A 17,278-nucleotide genomic window follows, 5' to 3' on the forward strand; every position below is an offset into this window, starting at 1 on the left:
CAGTGCCTTACAAAGTCTTAGTCTAAAAATTAATTCATAATAGCTTGGCATAAAAATTGCTATGCAAATTGAAAACTGCAAGGCTTAAGCATAACCAAACTGGACATGTATAATGTTTTCACAACCAAAAAGCCTTTTCTTCTCCATGGGAAAACTTTTCCAAAACACAGTAATTCTTTGCAGTGCTGTGGTCTGGACATGAGAACTCAAGACTCTTTAGAAAAGTTTATAGACTCTGTGACCGTTCCAGACGCACAGTCATAGTATGGTTTCCTATACTGGTGAATTCAGCTAAAGGAATATTGCCTGACCCTGTAAGGAGTTCTAGATTTGCCAGGATTCTGGTTTTTGCAACACCTTCGGATGTATGACATACACAGCTTTTCATCATTCATTTTTCTTGCTGTTTCAGAATCCTCTATATCAGATTGCTCTACTTGATCCTGCGTGAATTTAATAGAATTATTGTTGATATAATTTGTAATTAGCATAAATAAATAAACATACTTTATGCAGAGAGTGCCAAGTCTTTGGACATGTTCTTCTCTTTTCTTGTCTGCATGCCTGAGGAGGACCCCTAATTTTCAAAGGAAGAGCCTTTGCTGCAACCCCCTTTGAAGTATGTAAAGATACTTTAGAAATGCAGGCATTATTAATCACTATTTTGTCACTGAACTGCTGAGTTTTTTCTGCATCTCCAGAGCCTATGGCAATAAGACTCGTGTGTTCTTCCAGTAGCAAGTATACCTTAAAACATATATATCTTTCCAGTTAAATACACTATGTTATGAACATATTTCAAATTGGATATGTATTTTCAGGCGTAGTTGTTTTGAGCAGTGATACATTGCAGCCCAGTAATAATGACTTAAACAAATAAAGATATACTACTCACCTTTGAAATGTTTGCAATAATACTCACTCCCTTCTGTAACGTAAACAAGGCAGGAGGCTGTTTGGATAATCAACACTCCAAACTGGTACAAAGTACAACAGGACAGATCTTCCCAGTGCCAAAGAGCAGGTTTCTTTTAACAGAGTTCAGTGATTGATGTTAACTGCTTTCAATTAAAGAGGCTTTACCTGGAGGAAAAGGCTAACTAACTGCTTTGTCTTCAGGGATGCGAAAACAAACACTGTATTCCTAAACAAGTATCCTTCCAGAAAATAAAGAGGAAGGGAAACTGTCAAGAAGACAATAGTTTTGCCCTTTCATTGTAAGACCCAGTGACCAAAGGGGTGAATTCTTCCTGAAACTGGGGACTGACTTTTTGATCTCCAGAAACTGTTCAGTCTTTTAAGCTCATCGGAAGGCCCATCATTCAAATAGAGGACAAGTTTGGTGGGGCTGGACACTGAGCTTCATACGCTCCTCTTCCCACCTGGGGACCTCGCTGTGAGCCAGCTCAGGTTGCTCAGTTTAGGATGATGCTTAGGAACATCTCAGGGATTAGAGAAGTCTTGGAAAACAGGAGCTTGCTGTGACTAAGGGATTGCTGAATGTGGGCAGACATTTATTAGAACCCCTATTTGAAGTCTGTTCATCAGTGAGATCCCATGTGGAACAGAGCCAACTGTGAGGAAAATTGCCAGTGTGTTTTTATCCCCATTTTTATGGAGTCTGAGACTTGCTCAAATCAAGATCCCACAAACGGGCAGCCCTTGGTGCCTCCTATTCCAATTAACTTAGATACAAGGCTTGGAGAAAAGCTCTGAAGGTGGACTTTTCCATGGCTCTAGCATTTTTCAGAATGTACTGATTACCCAGATGCCCTTTAATGAAAATCTGTGGGTTTGCCAGCTTGGTGAGAGCAGTCACACATTAGCTGTGTCTGTACCCAGAGCTTTCAGGACAGAACCAAGCTGAGCTACAGAGGTCATTCAGCCATCTGCTAGAATCTCAAATGGTACAGTCCTGTCTATGCCTCTGAGGCTCAGCTACCTCTATAGCTACAGGTGAGCAGCTCATAGGCTGCATGAGTGACAGGAGCCTTGATAGAGGAGAAGCTTGCTTTAGTGGGACATGGCAAGGCAAAATTATAAGGTGCTGCTTCCTACATCATCTATGGTGGTGCTCATTTTTAGGTTTCTCTGTGAATGCTTTGAGTCACACCCCACTGATTCCAGTTGATAGTCTTCAGTTCCATAATATACAGCTTCTTTGATACAACGTGTAGTTGAATGACTTGCAAAAGTGGACAAGGAATGCATTGCTGCTTTGTTGCAGGTGGCAAATCTTACTTGATGTGGGAAGTTTCCATAGCCAGCATAGGGCAAACAACTTATTCACAGGAAATGCTCAATAATAGTCACTCTCACCAGAATTCAGTTCTCTGGACCACAAATTTACACACTGCTGATCAGCAACACCTAAAGCCATTTCTGTGCTGAAAAGCTTTCCATCCAACACTTTAACTGCCACTTTCAAACACTGAATGAGCACTTGACTGTGCTGGCTCTGCCTGAGTGTATCTCACTACCTAAGATATGCTTGAGGAAACTACCTGAAAGACATTCACCCCTCCTATCCCAGCCAACACTACAACCATTGTGGCAGTCTACCTCTAACCCAGAATTCCTACCCTGTCCCTGAACAGTCTTCTTGCCCCACGTGTTTCCATGAAAATTTTCCATGTTTATGAATCCACATTTCTCATGAGAAACTGTTTCATCAAAACATTCCCTATCAGCTGCAGTTGTGTTTCACTTCAAAGACAAAAGCTCTGGCAAGACCTGCGTGATGGGAAAGTTTTAAGTCACATGTCTTGCCTCAGATATTAAAAGGAGCCATTCTGGGGGGTTTTGTACATAACACATAATGCCCAGCATTAAGTATTTGAGGTAAACCACATTAAACCAAAAGAGCATCAATGGTATGTAACATTTAGCGCTGCCTGAACTGTGACCCAGAACTGTCTTTCTTTTTCTCATCATAAACTGTTGTGTCACCAGTGTTGAATGTCTAGGGTATATGGCTTAAACCTGTGTACTCACTAAACTCCCCTTATTCGCTTGCAAATAAAACAGTGTGTGTGTTGGGAATACGGGGCTGTTAGCTGTTGCCGTGCTAGACTTTTTGTGTGTTTGTCTGAGTAGGGACAGTACAAAAGATATTTGGCTCTGTCCTGAAATCTGGATGTAGCTCTTATTCTGGACACATGCTGACTCCCACACCATGTGGGACAGGGACCTGGCCACTCTGACTGGAGATGCAAAGGAAGCCATGTCCAGGTACTCATGTCCTCACCATGTCTTGGAGGAAAATATACCTGCCAAGGCAAGTGGAAGCACACCACCATTAAAAAAGGTATATGACAGTGAGGTACCCCCTCCATATCAAGACATTTGAAATTGCTCAGCTATGTCTGCTCAAAGTCACAGTGGCTGGAGACTGTGGCAGGGGAGACAGACCTTTGTGTTGGGTACACTGAGGACATAGCTCTTAATGGCTCATCCTCATGGGAAGTACTACCAGGACAGTTATATTAACACTCTAACAGAAGTCAAGTGAACTCCTTTCTTCAAGGGCAAGTTTATTATCCGTGCTGAGATAAGAATTAGTGTACCTCACCATCTTACTCACAGTTAATCACAGTTCACATCCTAGAGAGACAGACCAAGCTACCTCTGGCATATGCAAGCAGTTGTCCAAGGCTCCTTTCAGCTTCAGGCAAACATCTATTTCATGTTCACGGATTTTCTTTCAGCTCTCACAGAAAAGGGATTATTTATTTACAAAAGTGAAAAACAAGCTAGATTTTGAAATGTGTACATATATGCTCTAGATCAGTGTACCAGCCCAGTCTAAGCTCTCAGAAATAGTGCTAAGCCTTCTATCTCTAAAGCAGGCTACCTCTGATAAAACCTTTCGGTCCAGTGTGTGTGCAATTTGTGCTACTTTAAATCTGATGATATCACAGCTCCCTCTGTGGACTGTCATTCCAAGCATGGAGCTAGAAGATGTTAAACAGCAGCCACAAAGATTAAGCATTTAAAATCAACAGGTCTAGATAACCTGCACCTGTGTTTTTTAGGGCAGCTCAGTGAAGTGAACCGAGGAGCAGAAATGGTGATACTCAGCATCCTGGAAAACTTCTAGTAGTTCCCAGAAGACTGGAAGGAAGACAATGCCATGTCAGTATTTTAAAAACCTGTGGCAGGAACCTTGGATATTACAAGCGTATCAGAACTATTTGGAAGCAAAACAAAATGTTGCATTGTGAGGGTAGGACTTGATTTTAAGGATAGAAACAAAAACCGTTTCAAATCAAAATTGGTTTGTGGAAAACAAATCTCATCATACTAAAACAACACAATTTTGTAACGAGACTAACCATTGCTGGAGACAAATTATTAAAGGGAGAAGATATTAAAGTAAATGGAGAAGATGCGGTACTACTATTTTTGCAGAAACTCTTAAGCATCAGAAACTTCATGTTTAGACTGTGACAGAGAAAGATAGAGAAATATTGAAGTTGCTTAGCCAAAAGTTATAGAAATAACTCTTGGGTTCCAAAACAACTAAACGCTTCTGACAAACCTTCTCTCCTTTGCCATAGATTTTGAAACACAGGGAAAGGTAAGGCCCATATTGCTCACCCATGTAAATGGTTGTTTGCATAAATGAGGCAAAAACTAATGATAGCAGGATAGTGATGGCTTTGATTGCTGCTGAGCAGCTTAGTTATGCAAATATACAAATACTGTTTCAACAAATGAGTAAAGGGCAGTGGCAGGTAAGTTCACCGATAAGCCTTTGTTTGGGATGTTCTTTCGCATATATTCTCTCTTAAATAGTGAGTCTGTGGCATTATGCTCTAAAATAAATACACGTTAGTCATCTGCTGCACATCAGCAGTATGCACCAGATGTTTGAAAGATGTGAATACATTTAAAATGCCATTTTCCAGTGTCTCGTTATTAAATAGGATGAAAATTTGGAGCTCAGTGCAGGAAGCTGCAATGACTGTCTTATCTATGAAGGATTCATTTAATTTGTGGCAGAATGGCTGCATTTCCCCACTGCCAGAGTAAGTAAAGGAAATTAGTAAGGTCACATTCTTACTGAAGAGGATGGGAACAAGCCTTTGTGCATACATTTGTAGACATGTTTGGTTTACATTGATCTGAACTCACCAGACCTGTAAACTGGGAAACGTGAATGTATCCTTGCTAAAATCCTATGTAGACATTGCCATGTGGAATGAAATTTGTCTTATTGCATTATTCACTGGTGGGTGAAACAATCGCCCTTCAGTCTCAGCTGAGAGCTTTCACTAGCTGATACCTGTGTTTCCCTTTGTGGATGATCCCATGAAATACAGTTGAAGTCCAATGAACACAAAAGATCAAGTGATCACAATGTAAAATGTTGCTGCTCCTTGGTTGAGAGTTGCCACCATGAAGGTGGGAGCTGTGGAGTTTATTTTGCTTTTCACAGGTCTGGAAAGCCCAGGTTTACAGTTGTCACATCTCCAGTTCTCTATCCACTGTATGCCACCACCCAACACCAGCCATTGGGTGCATGTCTGAGATCTGCAAAGGTACTTGGGCACCCAGCTCATACCAGCTTCCCATGGATGTTGCTGGAGATGTAGCCAAACACTGTTCACTGAGGAATGCTCCTTCCCTGCATAAGAAAGGAGTCACTAACATAGCTATACAACCAGGACTATAAGAAAGTCACGGCTTATTTTGGAAGGAAGAGAACTTTTGCCACAATAGCTTAAATTAATAAAATGGCCTATATTTGCCACCAGATTCTACTGGTGGTTCCATTAATCCTGTGTTGAGGAGTACCCCAAGAAAGCTCAGGGTGTAGCTGTGCTTGTGTTCCCATGCAAATCAGGAAAGTGCCATTGAACTGCAGGTCCCAGTTTAGCATGCTTTGTGAAGCAGCATTGGAAAGCACAAGCTGCTTTCTTCTGGGATCAAGCTAAATCAGATGGTGCAGATCAGGAGTACGTCCATGGGGTTCCACCCACAAAAGGGGGAATGGACCAGACTAGAGCTAGTCTGAAGTAAAACCCCCATAAACTTGTATATCAGGAGCATCAGATCCTCTGCACCAGAATTTGTTTTCTTTGCAGTTCGCTGTTAGTATGCTGTGCTGCTGCCGAAGATATTGTCCAGGGCCCCACACCAGCCTGGTCTGTTCATTGTGTCTGAATGTCTCTCTGTAAAACAAAATGGCATTTTCTGTCTTCTAGCTGTAACTCAACGAGCTGCATACCCACACAAACTATTCTTCTGTTGGGAAAAAAACCCACAAAACCCCTTCAAATAAATCTTGTCATAAAATGGGGGTGATCATGGGGTACAGAAGAAAGCAACAGTACACCACAAAGCATTCCTCAGGGAGAAATCTTGAGTCCCAGCCCATGGAGCATTTTCTGCAATGTGCTTGCTTATTCTTCTCCAAAACCCTCAGTATCTCTGATTAGAGACAATAATTTTCTAATGTGCCTGAGGAACTGGGTAAGCAGGTGACAAGCATAGCATCCAGATCGTTTCCATCAGGAAAACAGAGTTTTGCATAGAAATTTTTTACAAAAGTGGCTGGCTTCCAACATTTTTGGAATGCTGTAAGTTGGATAAAACTCATGAGATTTTCATTTTTCAGAAGTTTTCAGGCTATGAGCAGCTTAGTGCTTAAAATCTAGGTGAAATTTTAACGAAAAAACCTAGCGTGATTTTCATTTTTGCTTATGCATGAATCTTTCTGGGAACAGGATCCATGTTAAAAGAAAACACAGAAGGTCTTCTCTAAAGTGCTACAGTTTACTACAACTGCCACAAAGTAAATTTATGGAGATTTTTTAAGAGCAAAGAGAAATGTGTGAATTTAGATCCAGAGGTGAAACAGAAATGGAGGAGGATGCTGGCAATTTTTATTCCTCTTGGTGAAGTATAAAAGGGGTGATTTTTAATTCACATTTTTAACACGCCTAGCTTTTAAAAAACGTATCCATTGAAAATGTGAGACAAAATATTATGTGCTTCCAGCGTGACAGAGGTAACTAAAACCTAGATGCATAAAGGCAGAAGCAGATGTAGAAATACCATACGATTTAGAAAAATCTAATGAGTAGAAATCTATGAAGATAGCCAAGTGATGTTTGCATTCACCTACATGTTATTAGTTAATAGATAAGTAACGAATATTCAGTTAAGAAGACAGCAATAAAAATCCACAGCTGTCATTTCTGACACTGCTGTCTACCTTTTTAGCAGCCAGGATTTTGCACATGGACTGCTCCCTTGGCAGGCAGAGAAATCCTTTTTGTTATATTTTCTGTCTCGCCTTCTTGCTGCTTCCTGTCTGCATGTGATGACGAGATGTCATTTCAGCACACGGTGTTGAGACGTCTGACAACAGCCACTACACCATCCCAGCCTGAGCTACTTTCAGTGCCAGAACCTGGACACCTTGAGTATGGAAACATCCAAACCATGGTTTAACACAAAAAATGGTTTAACACAGATGCTGCAGATGTGGGAAAGCACCACATTCGGTCAGGAGAGGAGCAGGCAGCTGGCTGCTGGCTGATGTTGTCCACAAAGCTGCACTGATGCCATCAAACATGTAGGAGCTGAGGTCTCCCCAGCTGTGGAAAAACACCTGAGAGGTCATTTACACCACCCCACTGTCCTACGTCACTTTTAGCTTTCTCTGAACGATTTGTCAGAGAAGTTTATCGAGGCACATTTCTAGGGATCCCTCGTGTCCTTTAGCAATGTCTTCCAACATTTTGTCACTGAGAACACTTTGCTATTGCCTAACGTAAATCACTCTTGCTGCTGTTTAAGCCCCTAAACCTCTTGCCCTGTCCACTGGGGATGAGAGGAAGAGTTTGCTTTGTCCTCCTTCCAGCTACTTCTTGCATATCTGAAGACTGTTATTATGCCTCCTTTCCATCTTCCCTTATTGAGGCAACCATGACAATAGCAATGTTCTTTCAGGTTTGCAATCAATAGACACAGAAAGAAAAATCAATCAGATTGACTTCTTGAGGGAAGCAAATTCTTCGGCCTGCTTTGCAGCAATGAGATTTCCTGACTGGCCAGAGTATTGCTCTGTGTGCAGGGCACAGGGAAGTGGGAATGGCTCTGGACTGCGCAGATTGGGAGGGCAAGTGAACACTGGTGTGAAAATACCTATTTACCTGGAAGAGATTTTTTATGGTACTTTTCTACGGCAACCGAAGAAACAATTTTCAGAGATACTTAGCCATGAAGTCTAAAAAAAAGACAAACCCAACCTCAGAAAGGACTTAAAAGTGCTCCACCATATTCAAGTCTCTCCCCACATGCTTTTATCAGGGACTCTGTCCTGGAGCCAGGAGTCCTTCTCATGCAGGACAATGTGTGAAGCAAAGATATGGCAGTGGCCTGTTTTGAAATATCAAATTCCCCTGGATGAAGCCAGCAAAGCAGACTCAGTGTCACCCAGGCCAAGCCTCTGGTGGAGTGGAGGTCCTCTGCATTTCATACAATGCATCCTGCCAGCACAGGCTCTGACACAGAGACTCTCAGAGGCAATTTTTCAACATGACCAAAGAAAACCAGCACGAAGGAATTATAGTTTTAGTTCACATTCATCATCTGATTCTTAAAATAAAAGCTTAAATGGAAGAGGGTCAGACTGAATCAAAAGCCAGAGTGATAAGTGCCATGAAGGGCTACAGTAAAATTAGTGGTAATTTGTACTTGATTTTATTGTAAGATCATTGATCAATAAAATGTTCAGACATTTTACATTAATTAAAGCTTCAAAGTCTCTCTTCAGTACTGGTTTTATTTTTTAAGTCAACCATTGATAAAATGGCTGCTGCCACATTAATCAATTTATTATTCCATGCAAATACCAGCAAAAAAGTAAATATGACTGGATTAAGTTAATACTAACACAGATACATGCACTTCCATTAACTTGAAACAGGGTATGATCAAGTAATTAAAACCAGCCTCTGGATATTGGGAGATTTTTAAAGAACACAAAGACAGTAAAATTCTGGGGACTAGGTGATGACTGTACAAGCTCACAAGTGCAACAGATCCATTATCAAAACAACCAGCTTTTCAACTTACTGTTGGCTACAACCAGTGTGTTTCTCAGCTGTAATGCAAGATAAGAACACGACAGTTATTAATTTCAATGACTCATTAAATAATAGAGAACAAGTACATATAGCTTTATCTCATCTCTATAACCATCATAATCAATGTTCCCACAACTTGAAGGAACACTCTGTTGTCATTGACTGTCAAAATAAGCTACAGCTGACAACTGGCTAGGTTTCTTATAAAAATAATCTGAGAAACTGAAGCAAATTAACTCCATAGTGAAAATGATGCACTCACTTCAATGGGTAAAAGTGGTTTATTATGTCCAATTCTCTGGCCAGTGCTTAGTTAAGATTCTGCAGAGCAATGAAAGAAGAAGGAAGGGTCACAGTCTGTCACCTTCCTGATGCTTTAAGGAATTGCAGGGCATGTGGTTTTGTTTGCTTTTGCACACATACGTAGACTCACACAAATAAGTTTGAAATAATCTATTTTCAAATTACTTTTACTGGGTGCTATAATATTGTTTTCATTGGTTTCACTGAAAAATACAAATATGTCATAACACAACAAATTCTATTTGTGCAGCTTATGGCCTGCTGAAGCAATACATTAGTATGATTTGTCACAACAATAGCCTAATTTGCCTGGTTTAGGAAGGAAATATAATCCTCTGGCAACATGCAAAATATTTTATTTCCACTATGACATTAAGGCTGTATAATGAAGAAGAAATGTATCCCTATAACTAGGGCTCTAAACAGCCACAGCAGATTTGTGCTGTTTCACCTTTGACAAGTTTTTCCTTAATCTTGCTGTATCTGTAAAACTGTCTCGTGTTTGGACTGTAGCTCTTCAAGGCAAAAGCTGTCTCTTTTTATGTGCAGTACTGCCAGCGTAAGATGTTTTCACATGTCTCATGATATTTCATGTTTTCCCCAGCTCTTGTCATTATGTGAGAATCTCAGCATTCATTTTGGAATAAAAAAACAAAAGTTCCAGTCCTAATAGCTGCAGATAAAAGCTCAGATATGAGCCATGCATATACTGTGAGCCTCAAAGAGCAAAAAAAAAGAGGATAACAAATAACAGGAACACTGTGATTTTATAGCTATGGGTAGATCAGAGTTTGTTTGTCCTTTTTTAGCTGATTATTTGTGAACCCTCAGTCTTGGGGTTGCTTCCTCAGTACCTCTATCACAGAAAACAAGACCATTCTCACCTTCTGGGGCTGATGGAGCAGACAGAGAAAACCCCATGGTGGGACTTCAGCCCTGCCTTTGGACATGTGAGTATGGGGGCTTAGGCTGCTGGAGCCGGTTTGGTTCCTCATGTCTCCACAGCACTTGTGAAAAGGCAATGTTTGTCCTGTGTAACCTAGAGCACCATTAGTAAAAAACATATGTCACTGCTTTGCTGGTGCAGGGAGCTCAGAGATAACACCCTCTCAACACCTTTTTCCTTTTAGTATTTTTTTTTTCTCTCTTTCTGTGGACATTGTTTTTGTGGTAAGATTTGGCACCATACAAACTGTCTGCAAGCACCTACTGCTGCTGCTGGTGCAGTCCTGACAACTAAGTTGTGTTCAGCTGATAGGAGAGCTGTTTGTTCACCACTTCTCCTCTGAAGCAAAGCTGTTATGTCAAGACTCACAGTTTTGCTCTTGTCCAGCATCTCCATGCTATGGCGACTTTGCTTTCAGGTGGTGCCATCCTAGAAAAAAAAAACCCACTTCCCTTTCTACACTCTGAGATTCAAGAGACAGTCCTCCAGTAGCACTGTGTTTTGAGGAAAAATACCCTGAAATGTGGTGGAAATCCAGGGGGAAAGGGAAACAAGGGAGGAAGGAAAGGAAATAACATTCTTGCTCAAAGACAAATATTTTTCATTATCTGCGGCGTCTGTAAGAAATGAAAGGAAAAAATGCCGTTTAGTTTTCTCTTAAGCTTTGCCTTATTCACACTAGTAGCCTTCCTTTCCCTGTGACAAAAGCATATATGTGTATGTAGCATTTGGACCCTTATTCAGCTATAGATATATTTTTCAGTATGGAATTCTCTTGGGATGAATTACCTTTCCTATTATGCCTCAGTGATGCTGTTTTTTGACAGGAGATGTGCATTTTTTTTCCCTTTGCTACATTCTGTACTGAAGGGCACTGCAAATCCCAAGCAGTTGCAATAACTGTGACACCTGCATTTTTGGACTGCAGTAAAACAGTTGACTGTTAGACTGTTCAGGTCTGCTGAAGAGCATCACTATTTCTGTGATTTCTGCTGCGGAAAAGTAATTTGGTCTTTTGCTGCAAGTCTTCTGGTATATTTGCGCTGCCACCACAACTGAGGAATATACTTCTGTGACTGCAGTGCAATACTTCTCCACACAGCACTCAATCGGACATACTATAGAAATCAATTCAATTTCCCTATCTGGAATTACACTTAATTTGCTGGTTTAAAAAAGCATGAGATCCTTTGAAAGGATGCACATGACGTCTTAAAAGCAAAATCTGTTGGTGTGGTTTTATTCTCAGCATAAATTCCTTTTTGCTTTTCCCATGTTGTCTGTTTCTTTGCTCCAATGTAAATTTACATTACTACCTGGATGAAGGCTAGGAAAGTTCGTTGGGTACAACATACTAATAAATTAGGCCATGGTACCTAATGACTTGGAGCACATCCATCCCCTTGCAGCAGCAGCAGAAACAATGAAAAAATCCCACAGAAGTCCTACGGTCTTACTGTTCATAAGGTAGACAGTGCAGGATGTAATCTGTTGAACAGCAATAACTTTTCTAGGTTTCCTGAACTGTCAATGAGCTGCAGGCACCAGGGCAAGCTCATCTCACGTATCTTTATATCAACAGATGTGTTCCTCCTGGCTGCTAGTTTAGAAATCCCTGAGAGTCAGTAGGGAAAACCAGGCATTTTTAGGGTATAGCTAATGAGAAGAATTGTATACATCTGCTTGAGCATTAAACAAATCATATTAAAAAGCTCCAGGTGCTTCTTTGCTTCCAATGAATATGCTTAGCAACCAGCTGAGATGCAGATGTCATCACTGTAGCCATTTACAATTGATTACACAAAGTTCACACTAGTGGACTCTTTTCTGATCTGTAAGATCAGATCTTTAGTCCCTACAGGGTCCCTTTCCACCCATAAGCTCCTTTCAAAATGGATATTATATTAAGCCCATTGTCTTCCCTAAAACTCATGCTTGGTGTTGCTTCAGGTGGAAGGCATTATCATTTCCATTTTATAATTACTGTCTTTATAATGGCTGGCAAATAAGATATTATAAAAACCAGAAAGCAGCTATTCCTTTGAGATTTGCACTTTTGGCTGCAGCCGTGGCCTGCATAGGTTATCATTTACTGTGATTTATGATGAATAAACTGAAGCTTATCTTCTCCATTGATATTTTGCAACCTTCACCAGGTTTTCTCTTAACAAGTTACCAACTGGTGCAATCAGCTAGATCTGACTTCCCCTTGACTTTCCCTAGGACTGGACTAGACTCCTGAAGCTCATTCTAAATAACATTCCTAGAAGCATTGATGGACATTGTCCAAAGGGTAGTAACGGTTTCCTTATTTTTTAAGAACACAAACCTCTGGTGTTTTAAGAACATGGTAGCAAAACAGCAGGAGCAAGGAAGGATGATAACAGAAAATCTTCTCAAACATATTTGCACTCCCAAGTATCTATCACTTGCAGTTCCAGGGAAACTGCCTTGGGATTTTAACAGAGATAGCAGCCTCGGCATGCACAGGGTTTTTAAACAATGTGAACACTGTCAAAGTAAATGAGGCCAATGTTTGTGAGCATAATATCGGGCAGCAGGATTTAGAGATAGCTGCACAAGCAACCTCCTTATTGCTAGTGTCTTACAGTCAAGAACCTCCACCTGTTTCTGAGTTTAGTGGCAACTTTCAGCCCTGAAGTCCCAGACTTCCACAATGGAAGAGAAGTGCCAGCACAACTTCTGAAATGAGCAGTAGATCCTGCTAACACAACGTGTTACGTTCTTCATGGTTTTATGTTGGTTCCTGTTTCAGGTACATGTGGCTTGGTAGCAACATTTTCAGTAAAGGGACTGTGGTTCTTTCTCCATGTTTGCAGTTCTGCTCTTGTCAGAGTTAAGTGATGCCTGGCTGATGTTTATGGTTTCCCACAACTGAACTTTTTCAGTCTTAATAACAAATCTTCTCTTTAAGTTTCATTAAGACGCAAATCCACAAACACAGGACAAGGCTACTCAGAGGTAGGTGGACAGGAGTTTTCACTGAGGGAGGATTCATGCAAATGCAGGAGGTGGATGTTATTCTGGTGGAGCTACATGTCTAGCATATCGGGAGCAAAAATAATCAAGGAAGACTTGCAAAGAAGCCCCATGGATAGCACCTGGTGTGCAACGCCAGGAAAAGAACTGGGAGAGACCTCTGCCCTTGCTGTAAGGAGGATTGTAGCAATCAGCACAGAAACTTTCTTCTGATGCATGGTTCTTCAATGTATAGCTCCAGGAAATGGGGACTGTGGGTGATCTTCATAAGAGGTACAGCCACAACAAGAAAATGCCATGTTCCATGGTGAGCTTCTCCTCAAGTTGGATTCGCCTCTAAGGACAGGTTACTGACAGGTGACATGTATGAAAGAAGCTAACTTAGGCATTGCATGCTGTATGCTTATACCTCATGTCATCCTTGATGAAATGGCAGGGCACAGAAAAACAAAACTTTCATGGTAAAGAGGCCAAGGAAAATAAAGTCCTGGGTATTTAAGAGATCGATAGGTGTGATGAAGCCAATATTTCTTGTAGTTGGTGCTTATGCTGTTGTACAAGTGGCTGTTAGGATCTGATCTACAACACTCTGTACAAGCCCATATTGAAAAATGTAAATTCCAGGGGGGAGAATGGCAAAGAAGGGTCATTAAAAGGGAGAGGTGGAGCACTCGTTCCACAAGAATAGAATAAAAGAGTGTGGGTAGCTTAGATTAGAACATGGAGTTATGATTGCTCTGTATATATCTGTTGAACGGCTAATCACCAGGTAGTCATTAAAGAATTACTTAAGTAAGATGGCAACACTGGCACAGACATAAGTGAGAGGAAAGTGGCAATAAATAATTTGGAGTGGGAATTAAAAATCCAGTTCTCATCCTCAGATGCCCTAGAGCAAACTTCCATTTGCTGTAAGGAAGCGGGATGTGTAAGGTTTTTAAGAGGGGTGTGTTGTGACTGACAGTAGACAGCTTCCTTGTGTATCCTGCATTTGCCTTTTAAAAGAATACAGGCAAAAAGGAAAGCTCAGCATTTGGCAAACAAGAAGGTCTCTGTCAGTGATGGAAAAACTAACCCAAAAGAACAGCCAGATATATTTAGGACCTCAAGACAGGGACACTCTTCTCCGTGTAGACCCAAAACACTTTATTTTTTTGTCTCAAAGACCACTGAAGAACAGTTCGAAGCCAAACAGCTCCTTTCTAGATTCTCATAGATCCACTTTGCCATTTCTAAAATTTGCAGAAACCAATCTAAAGCATTTAGTTGAGGGCAGAAACACCCAGGGTATATGAGGGGTTGTGCTGTGTTCAGTAATCTTACTGTCTGGATAAAATCCTGGCTTCAGTAAAGTCAAGGTGAGTACTGCCCTTGATTTCAGGCTTTTTCTTCAGTGTTCTGACACTCAAGCATTCATGCTTGCTGTTAGTCACCATGTCTCAGAGAAAGAAGGAGAACCTGGTAGGGTGGTTGAGGGATATTTTTGCCCTAAGAACCAGAAAACATGCCAGAACAAAAATAATAACATTAGGATGGACCTCAAGGATTATTTTTTTTTTTGCCTTAAAAACTATTGTCTATCTGTCCATGACACTGTAAATACAATTTCTGTGTGGCATACTAAAATGTTCAGTGAGCAATGCTTGTTCTCAGATGTGATATTTTTCACTTTGTAGTCCTTCAATCTTCATTTATGCCAAATATTCTGCTTGTGTTTTTGTTTATGGCTATTTTTTACTTTCCTCCCTTCATCAAAAAGATGCCCCTGGACAGATGAAATATAAAGAAAAGCAGCTGGCAGTTCAGATGAGTTTGAATAGTTTAGTGTCCCTTCTAGTTTTAAATTCTTTAGTGTTTAGCTTCCTTCTTCAAAGACATTTCTGATTCACTTACCTGAGATTATGCAAATCTCTGCTGAACTCAAAGCAGCAAGAGTTATTTCCCTGAATAAAATTAGCAAACACTTAATAATAAGACACATTTACATTTGTACAGCACATTTTATCCCACTGGATCCCAAAGCACTGCTGAAATATAGTAGGATGTTGAAACTGAAAAGCATTCTTGAGGCGTTAATTCTCCATTTCTCACTAATTTAGGCCGCTGACATTTGTGCAGTTATTCCTTCCTACTTCATACTCATGAAAATTAGAGGCAAACCAACCTTTAACTTTTTCCAGTCATTTACCAGAATTAATTAATTCATCATGGACCAATTATTACCTGATCATAAAAGCTTTTGCATGTTTTCTCCAATTGTCTTCTTCCATACATTTACAAAAAGTATCCAAAACGGGCTTTTTTCAAAGCCATGGCCATTTTGCCTAGAGCTGGCAGGACATAACTGCCCATCCTGGACATCGCTTGCAGCCCTCCTAAAGTGAGGACTTCAACAGTCTATTTTTCCTACTATCTCTTAAGATTTTGAATGTGTCTGCCTATACGTGCATTCCTACAAAGTAGTTTTTCTCTTTATTTACACTTTAACAATAGCTGGGACCCTTATAATCTCACCTCTGGTGGATAGGCTTTTAGTGTTCTTTGTGTGTTCAAAATCATTAATGAGAACTACTTTTCTGTTCTTTGGGTTCATCCTGTTTTGATCCTTTCCATTTATTCACCACTTGCAGGAGCCCAGGTTTATCTGAACCTGTTCACATCCTATCCTGACAGCTGATATTCCTGGGTTTTTTTCACACTTCGAATTGAACTATAGAGAGGCTTACAACGAACACACACACGTATTATCTACTAGTTATATATTTAATCCCATCTTACATGTATTTTATGTACATGATTACGATAGAGTGAACTTAGAATTCAAAACCATACTGAAAAAACAGACAACAGAAATGTCAGAAGCTGTTGGGCACTTCCCAATGGAGATAAATACTTCCAACAGACTGAGAAGAAAACGCTGCATCTTGAATAACTATCACCATTTCTTGGTAAGATTCTTGCTTTTGTTTCCTAGCACCTCATTTCAGACCAAGTGGCAACACAGAAATTTTTCAAGTATTTGCCTTTTCTTAAATGCAACAACATTATCCCATAGCCCGGGAATAAATAGTAACACCACCATAATGTCTAGAAAATTAACCTGGTTTTCAGAGATTTCAGGGAAAAGGTTAAAATCTGTTGTGTTAAATATTCAGGTAAAAAGATGGATTACGGATATACCTCCCTGGTTTCATTATCATGCTTCTCATGGTTGTCCCTGCATTTGCCTGAATGTGTGCATTAGGCTCAAAAAGCTGTCAGGCAACAAAGCTTTCTGATAAAGATGTAGGTCTTGAGACCCAGCCAGATGTCAGCAGGGGCCTTTTTATGGACTCCAGTAGGAACTGGATCATGCCCTACTGGCATGAAAACCTAATGTATTACCCAGCAAATGTGGAGCTCGGCTATTACAAGCCCTGAACGGAAAAAACACCAAACAGGCTTTGTTCTGTCAATCGAATAATAATCTGGATGTGTGGCCTTTGTTGTTAGTATGTTCATGAGAGACAACTAATTAGATTAGGAGGGCTTTAAATAAGGCAGTGGTAATTGCTGGGGAGAGCCCTGTGCAGACTGGCTGGCGGTGAGGAAAGGCAACATCCCTTACAGTTACCAAGACTACAAGGAGCTTTAGCTGGAATGGCTGGAACAGAAAAAGCGAACAAGTGCAGCGTTTAGTACCAAAGTGGGAGTTGGTGCCTTGAAGTAATCAACTTGGGTCAAGAAGTCTGTGTTCCTGCATTTGGGGAAGCTCTCCTTCTGTACCCGCAGTGAGGCTATCCTGGTGGCACCGGGGATACGTGGGACAGATGGTGGGCATGGAGCAGAAGAAGCCTGCAACACTGGTGCCACTGGACAGGGAGGAAGAAGAGAGGAGAGCATGTCAGAATCATTTAAAGTACTGTTTGTCATAAACACCCTTCATATT

This window comes from Lathamus discolor, chromosome 1 (assembly GCF_037157495.1).
Source record: "Lathamus discolor isolate bLatDis1 chromosome 1, bLatDis1.hap1, whole genome shotgun sequence".
Taxonomy (NCBI): Eukaryota; Metazoa; Chordata; class Aves; order Psittaciformes; family Psittacidae; genus Lathamus; species Lathamus discolor.